At 37.4% G+C, this 18,089-nt stretch overlaps 1 long non-coding RNA gene across 1 annotated transcript; it reads right to left on the bottom strand.

Annotated features, from left to right (window-relative positions):
* Positions 1-555: 555 nt before the first annotated feature.
* On the bottom strand, positions 556-14,867 carry LOC124165162. The gene is made up of 6 exons (XR_006866137.1): positions 14,700-14,867; positions 12,642-12,695; positions 11,134-11,213; positions 9,590-9,660; positions 6,026-6,192; positions 556-660 (listed from the first exon to the last, which is right to left on the bottom strand). It is a non-coding gene; the product is annotated as an uncharacterized LOC124165162 (long non-coding RNA).
* Positions 14,868-18,089: the final 3,222 nt, after the last annotated feature.

Below are 18,089 nucleotides of genomic sequence, written 5' to 3'. Positions count from 1 at the left end.
GTGCAGAAAAGAAGAATAAAACAATCTCCCTTCAATGCATTGGGGGAGAAAATATTGATATCTTTTTTTTTTAGCTATACCATACAACCAATGGAATTGATAAAGAAAATATGACTGATATTGATTAGCATGTAAATGCAAGTCCATCAATGCATTCACATCATTGTCTACTCTGGCAAAACAACAGATGACTAATCTGAAAGATTTTCCTACTCATAAATAAATGTTGATGTAAGCACAAAATATTTTACTGGTAATATGTGCTTTAATTAATAATTTTCTCCAGGATTAAGAGCAAACACATCAATCCTAGAGATATTTGTCAATAAATTCAATGCCAAGTTTAGGGTCTATAGGGATTATTTCGTGCAAAATAACTACGCCTTATGTAACAATGAACAACTATCAATTTATTGCGTCAGCAATACAATTGAGTTGCACTGAGAGAATCGGCGAACCGCGATGGCCGCTGTTTCAGTCCAGTTCCGCGCTACAGCAGGCAGGTCTAAATCGTGTGGGCTCAGGTAAGCTACTCCCGGTGATGGGTGCCAAATCCCTGTCCCGGGGTACCATTACCCTGCTGGCGCCAAAGGTCCTTCACCTGTCTCCCTCCAGGCGGTGCTGTCTTTCGTGGTAGTGTAAATGATTTGAACGCTACACCTAGCACATAGAAACCACAATTAGACATGGGATTATATTCGGAGAAATACAGTACTAAAATTTTTGAACCTTTTTTCGGACCAAAAAACTAAATACCATTCAATCATGGACACTTTCAAATAATTTCTAGCAATAAGACTTCATACCTGCTTCTCCATCTTTCACATTTCAGACCTATGTATTCAATTTATTCAGACAGGAATGATGTACCACTATAAATTGAATGGTATTCTCAGGAGCCAATTGCCAGTAACAGTGTCGTGTAAGCAATACTTAGGTGTAGGTAGTATGTTGCTATAGGTAGTATGTAATGTTTCTTTTTAAAAGAGAAAATAATTTTGAATTCAATTCTTTCAGCACAGTTAGCAAGAAATTAACACTTTATGTGCGGATGACATATATATATGTCATGAGGACTTTTCCACTCAGGCGCATGACATAAATGTATGTCTTCGGGAGTTCGTTTTTCCACTGATCACTAGGGTGCTCCGAGCGTGCCTAGCGATACTTTTTCATCCTCTCATAGACGGAGAAAAATGCAGAAAGCATTTTCATCCGAAATCCTTCACCAAGGTCCTTCACTAAGGGCATAATGGATTGGAAGCCATTGGGCAGGGAGAACTGGAAACTTGGCTGGGCCTTCTTCTCCACAGGGGCGCAATTAGGTATAACACGATTTCTAACGATTGGAGGTCAGAATTAGTGCGAGTACCGATTTTCGGGAGAAAATGTGCCGTGATAGGTTTTTAGGAATGATGCAGGCTCTTCATTTCTCCGCTAACCGTGAAGGCATCCGTAGGACAGTGACTACGATTTGCCCAGAATGTGAAGGTCAACCAGGGCTCTGTCTAAGTCCTTGCTTTTAAATACATCATAAAAATTTGTGAGAATTTTTATTGAAATGTTTCAATGTTGCAATAACTCTGAGGTAACATAGATTTGCTTTGATAAAAAAAGATGTGTCTTCCTTAAATATATATTTTTCTTGCCGTTCATTGTGTGTTCTACTTCTGTGACTCGTAAAAATTAAATCTACGGCCGTTGAAACAAAAAAATACACGTAAAACCTAATTCCAAGATATTTTCGTCATTAACCAAAGGAATCAACGGTAGAAGAAGTATTAAAAACGGAAATATGAAAAGTTCACTCCTTCATACAAGGAAAATTGCATGTGTGTAATGTGAGTTGCGTGAATTGTCAATTACTGGTGACGGGTGGCATACATGTATGTCATTAACGTTTTTTACAAATTGCAAGAAATAGAAACAAAAAAAATTGCAAATTCTGTTGTATTACTTCCAAGACCACCATTATGAAGGAAAATCACCCATCCGTCACTGGAGGTTTCGGCAAAAATATCATCCGCATTGAATGTGTTAAATGTATCATTACAGAAAATATGCACATGTAGTCTGATGTACTACAAGGAAATGAAAAGGCATTAGGTATGAACAGCAAAAAAAAATGATTATGATAACCAAGTGAAAAAGAAGTAAAAGGCTTGATATGTTTTATCTCTGTATACAGTAGAGAATGTATTACTTGGGTCAATGAATAAAGATTAGGTATCTGTTTTTGAATAATATTAAGTTCAGAGAATTGACTCTTAATGGACAGTACACATTACTTAATTAATGTTTGGCATGGAAATCATCTCACATTAAGAGGTGACCATGTTTTGGTTGAGTTCACCCCTGAATGATAATAAAAGATGATGTGCTTGAATTTTGGATAAAATCACTACTTTACAAAAAATAACATAGAACAACTTGAACTGGATGAAAATTATAAGTACCACTCATATCCGGGGCTGATAAACCACCACAAACAATCTTTTTCTGTGCCAGACTGGAGCCTTGGTCGAAGACTTCTTGCAACTCATCACCATCTCCTTTATTTTCATTGGGAAAAGGTGACTATACCATTCACAGAAGACATTCTTGCTTGATGCACTGATGTATGCACACTGCACAGGCAATCATTCATTCATTCAGGCATGAATATGTACTTCCAACTGATTCACAGGCGTACATGGATCATTCCTCTGAGTTTCTGTCATTCTACGAGAAAATGAAATGGAGAAATAAGATTCTCTCACTTTCTATGACTAATACAATTTGAACACGGGCGTACCCAGCAAAGGGCAGGGTGGGGCAGCTGCCCCCCCCCCTTCCACTTAGAAACAAGAGTCGCAGAAGTCTTTGAGCAAAATCAGTACTGAATTGAAACAAAAGCATTCAACAAATTTTCTTTAACCCTCTCCCTATTGAAGTTTAAATGCCTCATTCTCCGCTCCGTCCTAACCCGGCCGAAACCGGCCGCCACCATTTAAGTCGCTCCTTCATAAACCGGCCGAATCCGCCCGGCCTGCCCTGCTCTGTTTGGGGCAGCCTTTTGAGCTTCATAGGCATCTGTTTTATCTTGAGAGTGTTTATCTTTGCTAGCCCAAGCATCCTTCCTATCTCTCGTTTCATTAAGAAGAAGCAGAACGTCGTCACCATAACCTAAAATCCCGAGACAATAAGGTGCTTTGTTCCAGCGTGGCACATTAACTGAGAAATAATGAGAGAAGATTTTTAAGGCATTATGATTGGATTTTTAGGAGGGCCAGTTTTGAAATGGTGTGATACGAAAACCGTAGGCCTGTCCTGTGTTATTTAGAGTGACTGTCACATCTAATGGCGATATTTCTTTCTGTGTGGTCACACACAAGCTCACGCTTTTCCTATCTCACATGACAAGGAGGTGAAGCTCAGCTCAAATGAAAAGAAAACTAATCCCCCTCAGTTCTGTTTGTGGGTGGTCACAGGCACTCTCACACTTTTCCTATCTCATATGGCGAGGAGGCGAAGCTCAGCTCAAATGAAAAGAAACCTAATGCCCCTCAGTTCTGACCATGGCTTCGTTAAGTGAGGATGCTATCGCAGAAGAAGTGAACAGAAGCGAATTTTCGAGTGATTCAGATAGTTCTAGTTGTTTGAATGGAGAAGAAGGATACAGTGATAGTGACAGATCAAGTGAAGTAGAACTGGAGGATGATGTTACCCCAAGTACGAGTGATTTAAAAGGTGATGATCAGGTGCATGACTCTTGGAGGGACACCCTGATTTTTGAAGAACCGTCGGAGTTCAAAGAAGAGAGAGAGGGCCTATTCATAATTTGGCGATAGCTGGAAATGAATTTTTCTTCCTGAAATATATGCTAGGGGGCGAAGATTTTTTTCACAACATTGTCAAGAACACAAACAAATATGCAGAACATCTTCAACATTCCTCAGGAAAGGCTGACAAGGACTGGGTAGATGTTACGTGCGATGAAATGGTGGCATACATTGGAGTGCTAGTATACATGGGAATATTCGATTTGCCTGAAAGCAGGGATTACTGGCATAGCCAAGATATTGACTGCTCAATTGTTCGTGACTGTATGACCTTTGGAAGATACACAAAAATTTCAAAATATTTCCATATTAGTGATATAACTCAGGAAAAAAAACAGGGAGAGGAGGGTTTTGATGTATTGCATAAAATTAGGCCGGTTCTTGATGTAATGGAAACTTTTCAGCATAAGTATAAACCAGGTAGGGAATTAAGTGTTGACGAGGCGATGGTTGCTTTTAAAGGACGTCATTACATTAAACAATACATCCAAGGAAAGCCAACGAAGTGGGGATTTAAAGTTTGGGTTTTAGCAAGCTCCCATGGCTACGTCCTGCAGGGAAATGTGTACTTAGGGAAAAAAGATAAAAGAAATCGTGAAATGTTTCTTGGGACGCAAGTTGTAATGAATTTAATGAAAAACTATTTAGGGAAAAATCATCGTGTGTACTTTGATAGCTTTTTTTCGAGTGTGTCTCTCATGAAATTATTACTTATGAATAACACATACGCATGCGCTACTACAAGATCGTCTCGTAAAGAATGGCCTGCGGAATTTAAATATCCAAAAAAACTTAGACTCCAAAGAGGAGAGAGTAGAAATTTACAGAGCGGAAAAGTTACTGCAACGGTTTGGCATGATAATCGGGATATTTGTATCCTTCAAACCAATTGCGATCCCAATAACAAAGTCTATGTACAAAGAAAAACAGGAAAAGGGAACAAACAAACTATGGTATCCTGTCCAAATTCAGTTGCATTGTACACCAAATACATGGGTGGTGTTGACAGAGCTGATCAAAGTAGGTGCTACTATGGCTTAGGTAGGAAAACAAAAAAGTGGTGGAAATATTTATTTGCCTTCGTCGTAAACACGGCTATAGTGAACAGTTTTATTTTGTACAAAGAAACCAATTCGCCCTCAAATACTAGGCATGGAGTAACACAGAAGAATTTTCGTTTAGCACTTTACAGGCAGATGATAGGGAAATTCTCCTCGCGTAAAGTAGTGGGACGTAAAAGAATCCTTCCGATGGGCACATTTTCACAGAGACAGCAACACTCTCTTGTAAAGATTGTGGGGAGAAAAAAAGTGTGCGCCTATTGCAGCTCAAAGAAAAGAAAAACTCCTGCTGGTCGGAGCATAGAAACGTCATGGAAATGCATTGGATGCGATTTACCTCTTTGCAAAATAGGATGTTATCATCAATATCACCAAGAAAATGGAGTTGCAGGAGGGAATTAAATTCAATATAAGGTAAGGCCAACTTCTTTCAATAAATTAATATATTCTTAAAACGTATACAACATTTAAAACAAAACACTTAAATATATATCAAGTTATTGCAAGTTAATTGAAGTAACCTGCATCAGTTCCTCATCGCGGAGAAAAATAGGTCTACCAGTGGGGCAAATGGGTATTTAAACTTCGTGCATGACGGGGAAATGTTTACGGCCGGTTTCGGGCGGTTTAGGAAGGAGAGGGTTAAACCCACGAAAAATGATATATATTAGTTTAAGATGTGTTACTAAAATAAAGCTATTTTTTCAAGGAAATAGTCTCATAAATCCTATTGCTGCTCCCCCCTCAGACCTTGGCTTGCACCCCCTCCCCCTAGAACACGGCTTGTCCCCCCCTAGTAATGATTCTGGGTACGCCCTTGAATTTGAATGTACCTGAACAAATGGAAAAAAAATTAAATTGAAGTTTTACAATAGTACTTCTACTAAACAGATTATTTGCAACCAAAAATTGTGTCAAATGGTAATTAACAAAAAAGGATTTACAAATACATATCAAAAAACAAAAGAGAGTCAAAAAGATCTCGCTATGATCTTAGAGTAAAGAGAAGGGAGAGCCTTGAAAGTGAGCTAAGATTATATCATGCGTATTACTCTATACAAATTATTTTCATTATATATAATAAAGTTTAACCTTGGACTTTTATTTTGAAATTTGTCTGTTTTATTTAATTTTTACACTCACCCCTTTGCTTATCCTCATTTCTCAAAAGACTTCTTTGCTTCAATATGTTTACATTCCATGGTCCAACATCCTCATCCACCACACTATCCAGGGGTGGTATGGCCGGGTCGGCTGATCGGTGACAGCCAATGGCCCCTTAGCTTATGGGCCCATCACAATGCTCGAGTCTATTGTGAAGCGTACATGAATGGCGTTATAGAAAACTCAGATTACTTAAACATAAGATTTTTTTGCAATTACAAAATTCTAGGTGTTCATTAGTTGCTTTATTTATGAAATAATGACAAAAATTATATAAAAAACAAATTAAGGTGCCAGAAGATAAAAGAGAACGTGACGCTTTTTTGAAAGGGTTATTCAAAAGGTTATTTTAGAGGTTTAGTTTAGATTTGAGTGCAGTTTAAAGGAAATTATACTCTTAATAGATACCCAGACGGCACAGAATCCTCCGTATCTAATTCGTATGTAGAATGTATCCATTGACTACCGCTCCGTCGCTTTTCATCAATGGATACTATCTGCATACGAATTAGATACGGAGGATTCTGTGCCGTCTGGGTAATAAAACCATAGTAAGGTTTTAATTTTTATTAGCAGTGGAATTTTCACTTTTAGTGCTACTTTCTTTGTTTCCTTGTTGTGTGTATTTATTATTCCTTTTACCAATTTTCTACTGATGCCATAAATATCCGACAGTACGTTTCTTTACCCAGGAGATGAAAGCCAGAAATATTCAATGGAGAATTTCCTACACATTTCCTATACCAGATAATGACACAATTTCTCAATAAATTCCTCATTAATCTACCCAAACCTACTCCTGTCTTTTCTTATATACCCATCCTTCCTTTGCTCGTAAATATTCTTAATGATTTCTTCAGCAATCCACAGTTTCCTTATCCTATGCCTTTCCATCTTTTTGGAAAAGGGTATTTGAAGGGTTATTATTTAGGTTTCTTTTATATTTCAGTGCAGCTTTAAGGAAAAAATATTCTTAATAGTAGATGATAGTACCACAATAAAGTTTTAATTTTTACAAGCACTGGAATTCTCACTTTGCAAGAGCTACTATCCTTATGAAATTGCTATTTTTCATTAATGTTCATCTTATTTTTAAGAGCCAGAATAGCATGGACATACAATTTCCTAAAATTTTCTGGAGTGGGACCCCTGAATCCTCCAGGAGGAGGGCCCCATAGTGGACCCTAGCCGAGGGCCCCCAGTCACACTAAACTGCCCCTGGCACTTTCTCCCTTTAGGATCAACCTTGCTGGTCTATTCCATGTGTCATACAGTTCATCAATGTATTCTTTCCACTTATTCTGCATCATTCTATTATTTGGACAAATTGCTTCATTCTTAAACCTAATTTGCAGCATAGCCAGTCCTCCTTTAATACCAGATAGTGACACAGACTGGCTTATGATTCCCCTACCTCTTCTTCCCTCTCCAAGCTTCCCCTTTCACCAAATTCCCTCTTCCCCTAAATATACTTCAGCCTCCTTTTTTACTGTGCCATGTATCATTAATCTACTCAAACCTTCTCCTGTCTTTTCTCATCTACCCATCCATCTTTTGCTCTTAAATTATCTTAATGATTTCTTCAGCAATCCGCAGTTTCCCTATCGTATGCCTTTCCATGTACTCCATAAATTTCTCGGTTGCATTTATTATGTATTCCTTTTTCCATTTTGCTACTGATGCCATAAATATCCGACAGTACGTTACTTGACCCAGGAGATGAAAGCCAGAAATATTCAATGGAGAATTTCCAACACAGGCGAATGAATGCCGTAAGTATCCAGCCCCTTGATCTCTCCCTTTTGTTAAAGATAGCACCAAGTCCACCCACGGTTTCAAACCCCAAATCAGGAAACTTTGGTAAGCCAACGTGTATAATAGAGACTTTGAAATGGATAACTTGAGGCATCACTTGGTGAAATAGCTTCAAGTAGAATCAAAAAACTCTTTATTTCACTTTATAACACAAAAAAAATATTCCTCTTATGTGAGCTTCCATAACTTTGTTTGAAAAAATGGCATAAGAAAAATGTTTTTTTTTCATGAACAAAATTCACTAACTCTTGGTTAACTATGTGGTATTCCATTATTTCCAGGGAATGTTTTTTTTTTGACATAGGTATTGCTTCCTTGTTTATGGTAAATTTAAACTCTTCCTAGTGTAACCAGGTGAGCTTGGTCCATTGGACACTTAACGTACGTGATTAGTTACACATCATTGGAAGGTTAATATAAATTCTAAAACATTGCCTTCTAACAAGCATATATTGGAAAATTTAAATATACATCTACATAATCCCTTGTGAGTTAACGCAATTGCGTGCAGCAAGGGGTGAGTGTTCACCAGTCATGCAACAGGTTGCACTTGGATGCTTTCATGCACTTTAGGGTGGTCCTTATTTTAAAAGTTTTCGAATTTATTTTGGGATGCCCCCCCCCCAGTTTCATCCCATTTGGTGAGAAAACAAATCATGAAAATTATATTTTCAATTGGATACCAGGAAAACATGCCGCATCGCACTCAAAGTTTTGAAATTTAGGTATTTTTCTGCTTAGTAAAACCACTTGTCTGTTTCCACACACTTTTATTTAAACCCACCATGGTTTCGACAACTCGTGCCATTATCAAGGTACATAGCCTTGGATGACAGCCTTTTTATGGTGGTAGAGTTTTTCAGGAGGGGGGAGGGTTATTGGGATGTGTTCATTCCAAGGTTAATGATGACGTCAATGGGTGATTGGTGGGAGGTAGGGGTGAGTGGAATGGGAACATATGGTCGTTACATAATTTAAAATTAGCAGGGCAATTAACAATTTCAAACTGTTCTAAGAAATCCAGTTTCTGCCTCTAGTCATGTATGTACTTGTAAAATTTTTGCAACAAAATTGCACCACTGGTGTTCGTCATTCAAATGTCTTGCAATTCCTGATGAGTCGTCGTTATTTAAAAAACATCGTCTATGTTCTCTCATTCTCGTTTTAAAACTCCTCCCAGTCTGGCGAATATATTTGGTTTCACAATCGTCACAAATCATTTCATACACTCCACCTTTATCATCATTACAATATTCACCAATAGAGTTAAACAATAATTTACCTAGTGTCAAAGTAGTGTACCTAGTTGGTATTTTTGGGTGTTTTTCGCACATAACTGAAGATGATGTCACTCTCGGATTGTTCTATCACTTTTTTGTCTTCTACAACGACTCATTAGACACTCGCAGAGTACCACCTCAAATTTCTTTCATTTCTGCCCTTTGGATTCCGAGATATCGCACCGAGAGTGAGCGCCAGGCACCCCAGCCAGACAATTTGGGTGGCACGCGGGTTGCATACTCTCTACAATTGTTGTTCATTCCCACTGATCATGAAAGCATAAAATTCTTTAGATAAACTTTAAACTTGGTCAATATAACCTTGGATGCTCTATTCATCTCTATTAATTGACAAAACAGGCTAAGTAGCAGTGGTTTCTTCTCTATATCTAGAATTTTATGTACATACGTATATGTAGAAATATGATAGCAAAAACGGATCTCATACCATTTTGATGATCTGCTAGAGGCCTGGGGCAGGTGTCATTCCCCAAATGTTGCGGTGGGTCACGATGTCAGCTGTTATGGGTGAAAAACAATTTAAATGATATTCATTAGTAACCACCTTGAAATATATTTTGGATGTTGTATCCTATTCAATATGTATGCTATTGTCCTTATATTATTTATTATTAGTGCGATAAATTTCATGCAAAATTGACCTTTACTGAAACTAATACGTACTCTTGGCAATTAACGCATGCCTTGAGGGAATCCTTTGTGCATGAAATCATGTCAGTAGTTGTTTTCATCTCATCGTTTTTTATTTCAACTTTGCGCAAAATTGAAAATATCGTAAATATAATCATGAAATTCCCAGCCAAAACTATCAGTATGATAATAAGGTAAGCCAAAAAACCAAAACTTTGTTATTAACTAATTTTTTTTTTTACTGTGTTCAATTTAGATGTTACTCCAAACAAAACAGCATGTATTTCCCTGTTAGTATTTCTCATATTAGTATTTACACCAGTGGTGCAACTATGAGGGAATAGATACCCTAATAAAACTCAGAAGTGGAATAACTAGGAATATGCTTTTAGGGGAATTGGGGGGCTTTGAGAGGGAGGATTAGGTTGGGTATTGGGGGATAACCCCCAGGAAACGGTAAGTTAAGGAAAATTAAAAAATAAAATAAAATGCCTGAAAATGCATTTTACGTCATTTTGGCAATTTAAATTTAACTTTGTGCGGATGCATTTGTTATGTGTCCAAACTAGACAATGGTTATAAATAATATTTTTATTTCTCTGGCGCTTTGGGACGAATACATCCCCTCATCCCCCTCCCCATACTCAAACCACTAAGACTCAGAGCAATTAAAAAGAAAATATTTAAAACTATTACCCAGCATTGACATGGAATAACTGCAACTACTTAAAGTTAAATCTTTAGTGCCTAAATGATGTAAAATGTATTCCTAGGCATGTACGATTTTTAAAATTTTCCCAGTTGCCAGGGAGGGGGGTTGCCACCCCACGCCATCTCACCCATTCCCCCCGCACCCCCAAAACATATTCCTAGTAACGCCACTGATTAACACTATTATCCAGCTATACCATGCACAATAATTATTGGTATGCATTCAAAGTATGTAGAAATTTTTATTACAAGTATCATTTTTTTCTTCAGATTTCAAAGTTAATTTTCATCTCAAAATTGAAAATCATTCATTGCTTGTCCCAAAAGTTCCCCAAATTTCACACATAGTCAGGTGTTATGGCTGTAAAATCAATTTACATGATATTATTTAGAATCCAACTTAAATTGCACTTTGGATTTTCTACCTTATTATAACGTATATTACCTATTGCTCAATAATTACGCATGCTATTATTTGAGCCATCATAGCACAAATCAGTTTCTGGAGGAATTTGGCTACCACAGAAGTGTATGATTTTGAATGTGTACGTGTTTGTTTATGGTTGGTAGTGAGGCTAATATAAAAAAAATGTATATTCAGAAAAATTATTACAAAAACAGATCCCATACCATTTTGATGATCTGTTGAAGGCCAGGGGCAGGTGTCATTCCCCGAATGTCGCGTTTAGATGCATAGTCAGCAGTTATGGCTGAAAAACAATTTAAATGATATTCATTAGGAGCCAGCTTACATTGAACTATGGATGATCTACCCTTATTATCATGTATGTTAATGCTTCTTGCATGTATAATAGTAGGATAAATTGTATATGCCATTGGCCCTTAACCTGGCCTGTGTTGGGCCGCCAAGACACCCTCCTATACCGAAATTGACGAATTCTACTGTCAGAATACCAATATTACCCAGTTCCTTGATGTGAATCATGTCCCATTCAACAGCATAATTAACACCGTCTTGGGTAAAAAAAATAATAATTTAATTTAATATGATTCAATCTCGTAAGATTCAATTCAATCTCAAGAGGGTGAGGATATAAATTTCAAAATTAATTATTGTATTCCACACCCCCAGACTCCCCTGCAGTCCTCCCCCTGAATACTCCTGGCACCCTCTGGCCATGGCCATCCACTGTCGTAAGATGGCGCCCAGCACAGGCCTGCCTTTAACCCTTTCACAACAGACGTCGGGTGTGGCCGACGGGCATTTTCATACGCAGAAGAACTGACGTCAGGTATAGCTATCACAGATTTTTCAATGCAGACGACCGGATATATTGGCTCTGGCCGATGCGAGGGATGGTAAGTGACCAATGAGGTAGCAATTGTTGGATGCATTCAGGCCCGGCCTGAGACCCAGCTTAGCGAGTCCTTAGGGCCACTCCTTAGCAATTATAAGCCGGACCCTTCAACTCATTTATGATCATCCTCACTTTAGGAATCCGTTGCGAGGTGATTATGTTGTCAATAGTTTTATCAATGATATATTTTGTGCATACTACAATTTTTTTAATAATTTGAAATGAATCCTTCGTTTTGATCCGAGGTTAAGTAATTTGTAAACCAAATTTAAGCGTTAAAAATAACAGACATACGGACTTATAGCATTATAAACTTATACATATTTACTAACTTTGTAGTTATTAACACAAGAAACCCGTTTAAAATTCCACAATGCTTAAAAAATACTAGTTATTCTTTTAGAAGAGTAAATTATTGAAAATCAAATACAATGTTTGGTTGAAAAAACACTGGTAACGCAGTAAGTTGACCATGGATTCGTGCTATGATAGGGATAGAGGGTGTGGTCCAGTGGGTGGGGTAAGGGACGGACGCTAATCGCTGGGTGTTGAGGTGGGTGCCAAAACAGAGGGAGGAAAATACCCAGGCAACTCACCCCCAAAACAGAGCTCAATACAGAGAGGTTTGAAATATTCTAATGCTACTTGTAGCACGAAAATGTTTTCCTATTCTAGCCGCCAGTGCGAAAGGGTTAAATGAAGATGATAGGTATTCTTGGAAATTAACATGTGCATGGAGGAAATGTTTTTTGAATGAAATGACACTAATACATAAAAAATTTATATTCAGAAAGATCAAAACAAAAATAGATCTCATACCATTTTGATGATCATCTGGAGGCTAGGGGCAGCTGTCATTCCCCAAATTTATGGCTGAAAAACAATTTACATGATATTCATTAGGAACCATCTTAAAATGTTATTTGAATGATCCACCCTTATCATTATGTATGTTGTTACTCCTGGAATTTCTTATAATAAGTATGATAAATTGCAAGTGCCAATTGTAGCAGAAAGTACCTAACCTTGGGTTGGTATCTAAGGACTTTCCGTCGATGGGAAATGGTGAAAGACCCAAGGTTGGTACTGGTGGTTACTTCCGGTATTCCCCATTACAGGAAAGTGATATGTAATGTCAAATAAATGCCTCATATGGTAGGAACTATCAAATAAATACATAGCCATCCAGTGCCAGCTTGCTCATTTAATCTCTATCACCCTCCTGGGCTAAAAACACAACACCAATGACCCTTAAATACGGACAATAGGTACCTACTCTTGGAAATTTATGAGTACCTTGAGGAAACATTTTTTTTTGCGAAATCATTTGTGTCGTTGTTTTTCAATTCAATTCCATTTATTGCATCATTTTTTATTTCAAATTTACATAAATTAAAATCAATGGTGATGCAATCAAGAATATCCTTGCAGATATGGTCAGTGTTATTTTAAAGAACATAAAAAATATATCTACTTTGTTAATAACAATATTTAGGGCTATTTTTACTGCATTCAAATCAAATGTTCCTCCAAACAAAACAGCATGTATGTATTTCCTTGTTAGTGTTTCTCATATTAGCATTGGCGGATCTAAGGGGCTGGGGGTAGGGTATGTGTACCCTATGAGCCTTAAAAAATATGCAAGATTTTTAATGATGTCCCATTACCATTGAATTCCTTTTGTATTACGAGGTATCCTAGTGCCCCACCCCCAAAAATAAAATCCTGGGTACGGCCTTTCTTGTGCACCCCAGAAAGAAAAATCTGGATCTGCCCCTTCATACTTAGTACATATTTACACTATTATCCAACTAGACCATGTAAAATTACTTTTGATAGGTTCTCAAAGTATTCAGAAATATTTTAATAAGAATATCTTTTTTTTGTTCAGATTTCAAAATTCATTATCATCTCGAAATTCAGAATCATTCATTACTTGTCCCAAAAGTTTCTTAGTACATATCTTGGCTGAAATGTCTTTTTAATGTTAAATCACAGGTTTGACAAACATACATATATTTAAAGATGAAATATTGAAATGTTTTGGCTATTGTTTAAATTAAGTTTTCATTAAAAATTTGAGTGTACCAATATATTTTCTAACGCTCACAGGGCATGGTTGCACGTAATTTGTTGCAGTAAAGAAAAAAAATCATTAACATCCTGCCCTGCAATCTATGACATTACTGTGATACGACATCTGCTGTCATCTCAAAAAAGGTAAAAATGAGTGATTGGTCAAATCCAAAATTTTAAGAAATCCGAATGCAAAAAGAATCTTTCACCAATTTGAATCAAATCTTGAATCCATAATCACAAAATCTATATAAAAAATTTAAAGTCAACATGCATGCATATTCTACTCCAGTAGAAATTTTTCATGAGCCACCAACAGTGAAGTGAGCAAATTCACTCCCAGGTCCCTCATTTGCCCACAAAGAGCACTTTTGCGGCTCTTATCAAATAAACTGTTATAAAAAAATCCAGAAAGCACAACTAAGGTCAGGACACCTAGGTAAAATATATGTAAATAAAAGAGAAAGTGCATCATTGTGAGTTATAAATACAGGAAGACCTTGGCCTTATGTATACAATGAGTTATTAGAGGAAGAAAGCTGGCCATGGCAGGTAAGCTAAGAAGGGGTGTGACCATGGTGGTCATCAAGTTATTCAGAGTTACAAAACCTCTTACTAGAAACTCTTTCTAGTAAACAAAAGCTATCATAGCATATCTCAGTTTCTGGAGGAAGTTGTCTGCCACAGAAGTATATGATTTTCAATATTTATGTATGTATGTATTTGTTTGTGGTCAGTAGAGAGGCTAATGTAGAAAAAAAATTATATCTAGAAAAAAGGAAACAGAAACAGATCCCATACCATTTTGATGATCTGCTGGAGGCCAGGGGCAGGTGTCATTCCCCACATTTGGCGATAAGACGCATAGTCAGGTGTTATGGCTGAAAAACAATTCAAATGATATTCATTAGGAGCCAGCTTAATCCTTCCAAGATGGTGGAGTTCTCTCCTTAGCATGAGTGCTTGACTGAGCCTCAAGCAAATCTTCCATCCCCTCTGTACGGAGCATGTACGCAGGATATTCATTAAGAAGGGTCTCGCAGATAATCACACACACTCAGCACCAACCTTTTTCGAACCTTCCTAGTGCGGACTCTGCATTATCTCACCGCGCGTAGTTGATCTCCCTCTTTTCGGGGTTTATAACCATACCAGCGACATTGGTTTGTGGTCAACTCATGCTTTGTTTATATGAATTAGCTACATGGATAATTGCTGCATGCTTGTAAATTGCAAACTTTGAATCGAATTCCTCATTTTATTCTGAGATTTGTCTAATTTAAAACGCAATTCTACTGTCAATACTGACGGATTCAATGATTCAACAATTTCCATCTTGATGCTTCTACTGAAATCCAGATATAAGTTAATATTAAAGCTAGACTTTTGTTTAAAAGTTGTAAATGCTGCTCCAAAGACAAACTTCAATTCTTAGTTTATATTTTTTGAGAAATGAACAAATATTTATTTCGAAAATGGATGGAAGGAACAATTGCATGGCCTAAGTCCCTTACCACGAAGGTGGGTAATATAAGACGAGGGATCCGGGTACCTGCTCCAGGATTTCGAGGGTATGGCCTAAGTCCAGCTGTGTTGGGTCCTGAAATTAAGACTTTGCAAACCTTTGTCTGTCATAAAAGGCGGAGTACAAGGAATCGTGTAATTTCGGCATTTGGCCTGTTTAGGAAAATCTCTGACAAAAATTTTTGGCTTTCATCTCCTAGGCCAAGAAACGTCCTCCTGCATATTTTTGTCATAAGTAGCGATCAAAGAGTTAAAATGTATTTTGGATGATCTACCCTTATTATTATACATATATGATATTGCTCCTGGTATTTTTCATATAAAGTATGATACATTTTATGTGCCATTCACCTTTAAAGGAAGGAAAAAGGTATTCTTGGAAATTAAATGGTGCATTGAGTAAGTTACAAAAACCTCTTACTAGAAACTCTTTCTAGCAAAAAATAGCTATCATGGCATAAATCAGTTTCTGGAGGAATTCGTCTACCACAGAAGTGTATGATTTTAAATGGGTATGTATTTGTTTTTTTTGCATGAAATGAGACCAATATACAAAAAATATGTACCTAGAAAAATGAAAGCAAAACAGATCTCATACCATTTTGACGATCTGCCAGAGGCTGGGGGCAGTGGCAGCGCGTGCGTATACGCATGTTAGCAAGTGCACACCCAAAGATGAATGAATTATAAAAGAAAACTATTCCTTTGCAACGAGAAGGATAAAAATCCTGTTTGCATATGCAAGAAACATGAAGCTCCGAACGCTACAGCTATCTCCTTTTCGAATTCACCGCTCTACAAGGGTGAGATCCCGTGGCATCGCGTCGGGCGCATATTCGGTTTATGCGATCGCTTGCAGGTGCTCGGGCGGGACGAAGTATGCGGGGGGGTATGTGCAGTTCAAATGGATGATGGGAGCAGACTCAAAACGATGCGAGTGCGCAAGCGCATATTTTTGGTGAGTGACTCGCAGGTAGTGTAGTGGTGTAGCCGCCACCTACACTACCTGCTCACAGGATCCTAGTCCGTCTACAGAGCCATCTGTATGGCCGTTTTCTACACTACTTCCTCATAGGGTGTAAGGAAAGGAGAATGAATTTCACCTACCGTCACTTGTAAAGGTGTGTTTAGAATAATTATTTTCATGCATGCTAATATTATTTCTGTTCATGCAATTTTAAGGGTAGAATATACCAGTGATATATTTTGCTTGCTATGTGTTCTATTACGACGAAATATGATGCTCATGGATTAGTATTAACATAATATAATTAAAACATCCTATATCTGCTCTAATGCACACCCTAGATAAATTACCAGCAGCCGCCACTGGGCTAGGGGCAGGGGTTATTCCCCAAATTATACATTGGACTCTTTCCAGTCATGTGTTATGGCTGGAAAATCAATTTACATGATATTATTTAGAAATCAGCTTAAATTGAACTATGGATGATCTACCCTTATTATTACTTATATTATTGCTCCTGGAATTTTTTATAAATAGTATGATAAATTGCTTATGCCAAATGGCCTATAAATAGATGTCGGTGAAAGTGGTTATATTTTTTGCTAAAATTCGTTTTAGAACCATATGATTTCGGTGATATAAAAAATCTTGGCAGTGTAATGTGTACCTAGAAAATGCTAAAAAAATTTCATGTTTATAGGCCTTTATTTTATGTACACGTTGTTTATAGGCCTTTATTTATTGTACACGTTTCATGAGTACTTATACTTTAATCAAGCATTCTGCATAACATTTAACACAATTTCGTTATTACAAAATTTCTGATAAAACTAAATGAAGGATACGGTTCAAGTTATATTGGTTCAAGGTAAATGAATAGTTCAAGTATGTAGTCTTGGCAAATACGATCAGCAATTGGCAAATCCCCACTCCCTAATATATGTATATACGTAGAGTGCCATTCCAGAATGTTTGGATTGTCAAGTTTCTCTACAATAATTTAAGCCTTAAAAAATGCTTCAGCAGTAGCAACAACAAGCTCCTCCTCCGCTTTCTTTTACTGAGTGACTATGTGTTTAAATTCATTAATTGCAAACTTTGCAAAGTAATACTCTGTCTTTCGCATAAAATCCTTCTGAGCTAAATTCACTTGGCCTGGAATCAGCAGTATCACTAACTTTTGGAATTTTAAAATTCCTTTCCTGAGAGAGGGATCTGCTTTTCCCGTACAAAGGGTTCCAAGCAGTGATATTTTCTGAGTCAGTGTGCGAATCCTGGTCGCTCTGAGTGCAGCTGTTTGTCTGTGGGATTTTTTCGGTTAATCAACTTTTTCCGATGTAGCGAAAAAGTGTAATGGCTGACTGTCGGGAGCAACGTGCAGTTGTGAAGTTTTTTTTTTTTTGTGGGGGAAAACTCCCGCAGAAACTCTAGTGATGCTTAAAACTGCTATTGGGAATAGTATTCTAAGTAAAACACTTGTCTACGACCGGTTTTCGCATTTCTAGAACGGATAGATGTCGATTGATGACCATCCTCGTTCAAGGCACCCGTCAACATCAAGAACGGACGGCAATGTTGCAAAATCCACTCCCTCATTCAAGAAGATCGTTGCCGAACCATAGAAGAACTTTATAGGTATTTTGCAGAGGTTAAGGGAAACTATCCGGAGAAAAAGGGCTGATCTTTGGCACACAGGTGAT

This window comes from Ischnura elegans, chromosome 9 (genome assembly GCF_921293095.1).
Source record: "Ischnura elegans chromosome 9, ioIscEleg1.1, whole genome shotgun sequence".
Classification (NCBI taxonomy): domain Eukaryota; kingdom Metazoa; phylum Arthropoda; class Insecta; order Odonata; family Coenagrionidae; genus Ischnura; species Ischnura elegans.
The sequence above is the reverse complement of the archived record's forward strand: the minus strand, read 5'-3'. Positions and strand labels throughout refer to the sequence as shown.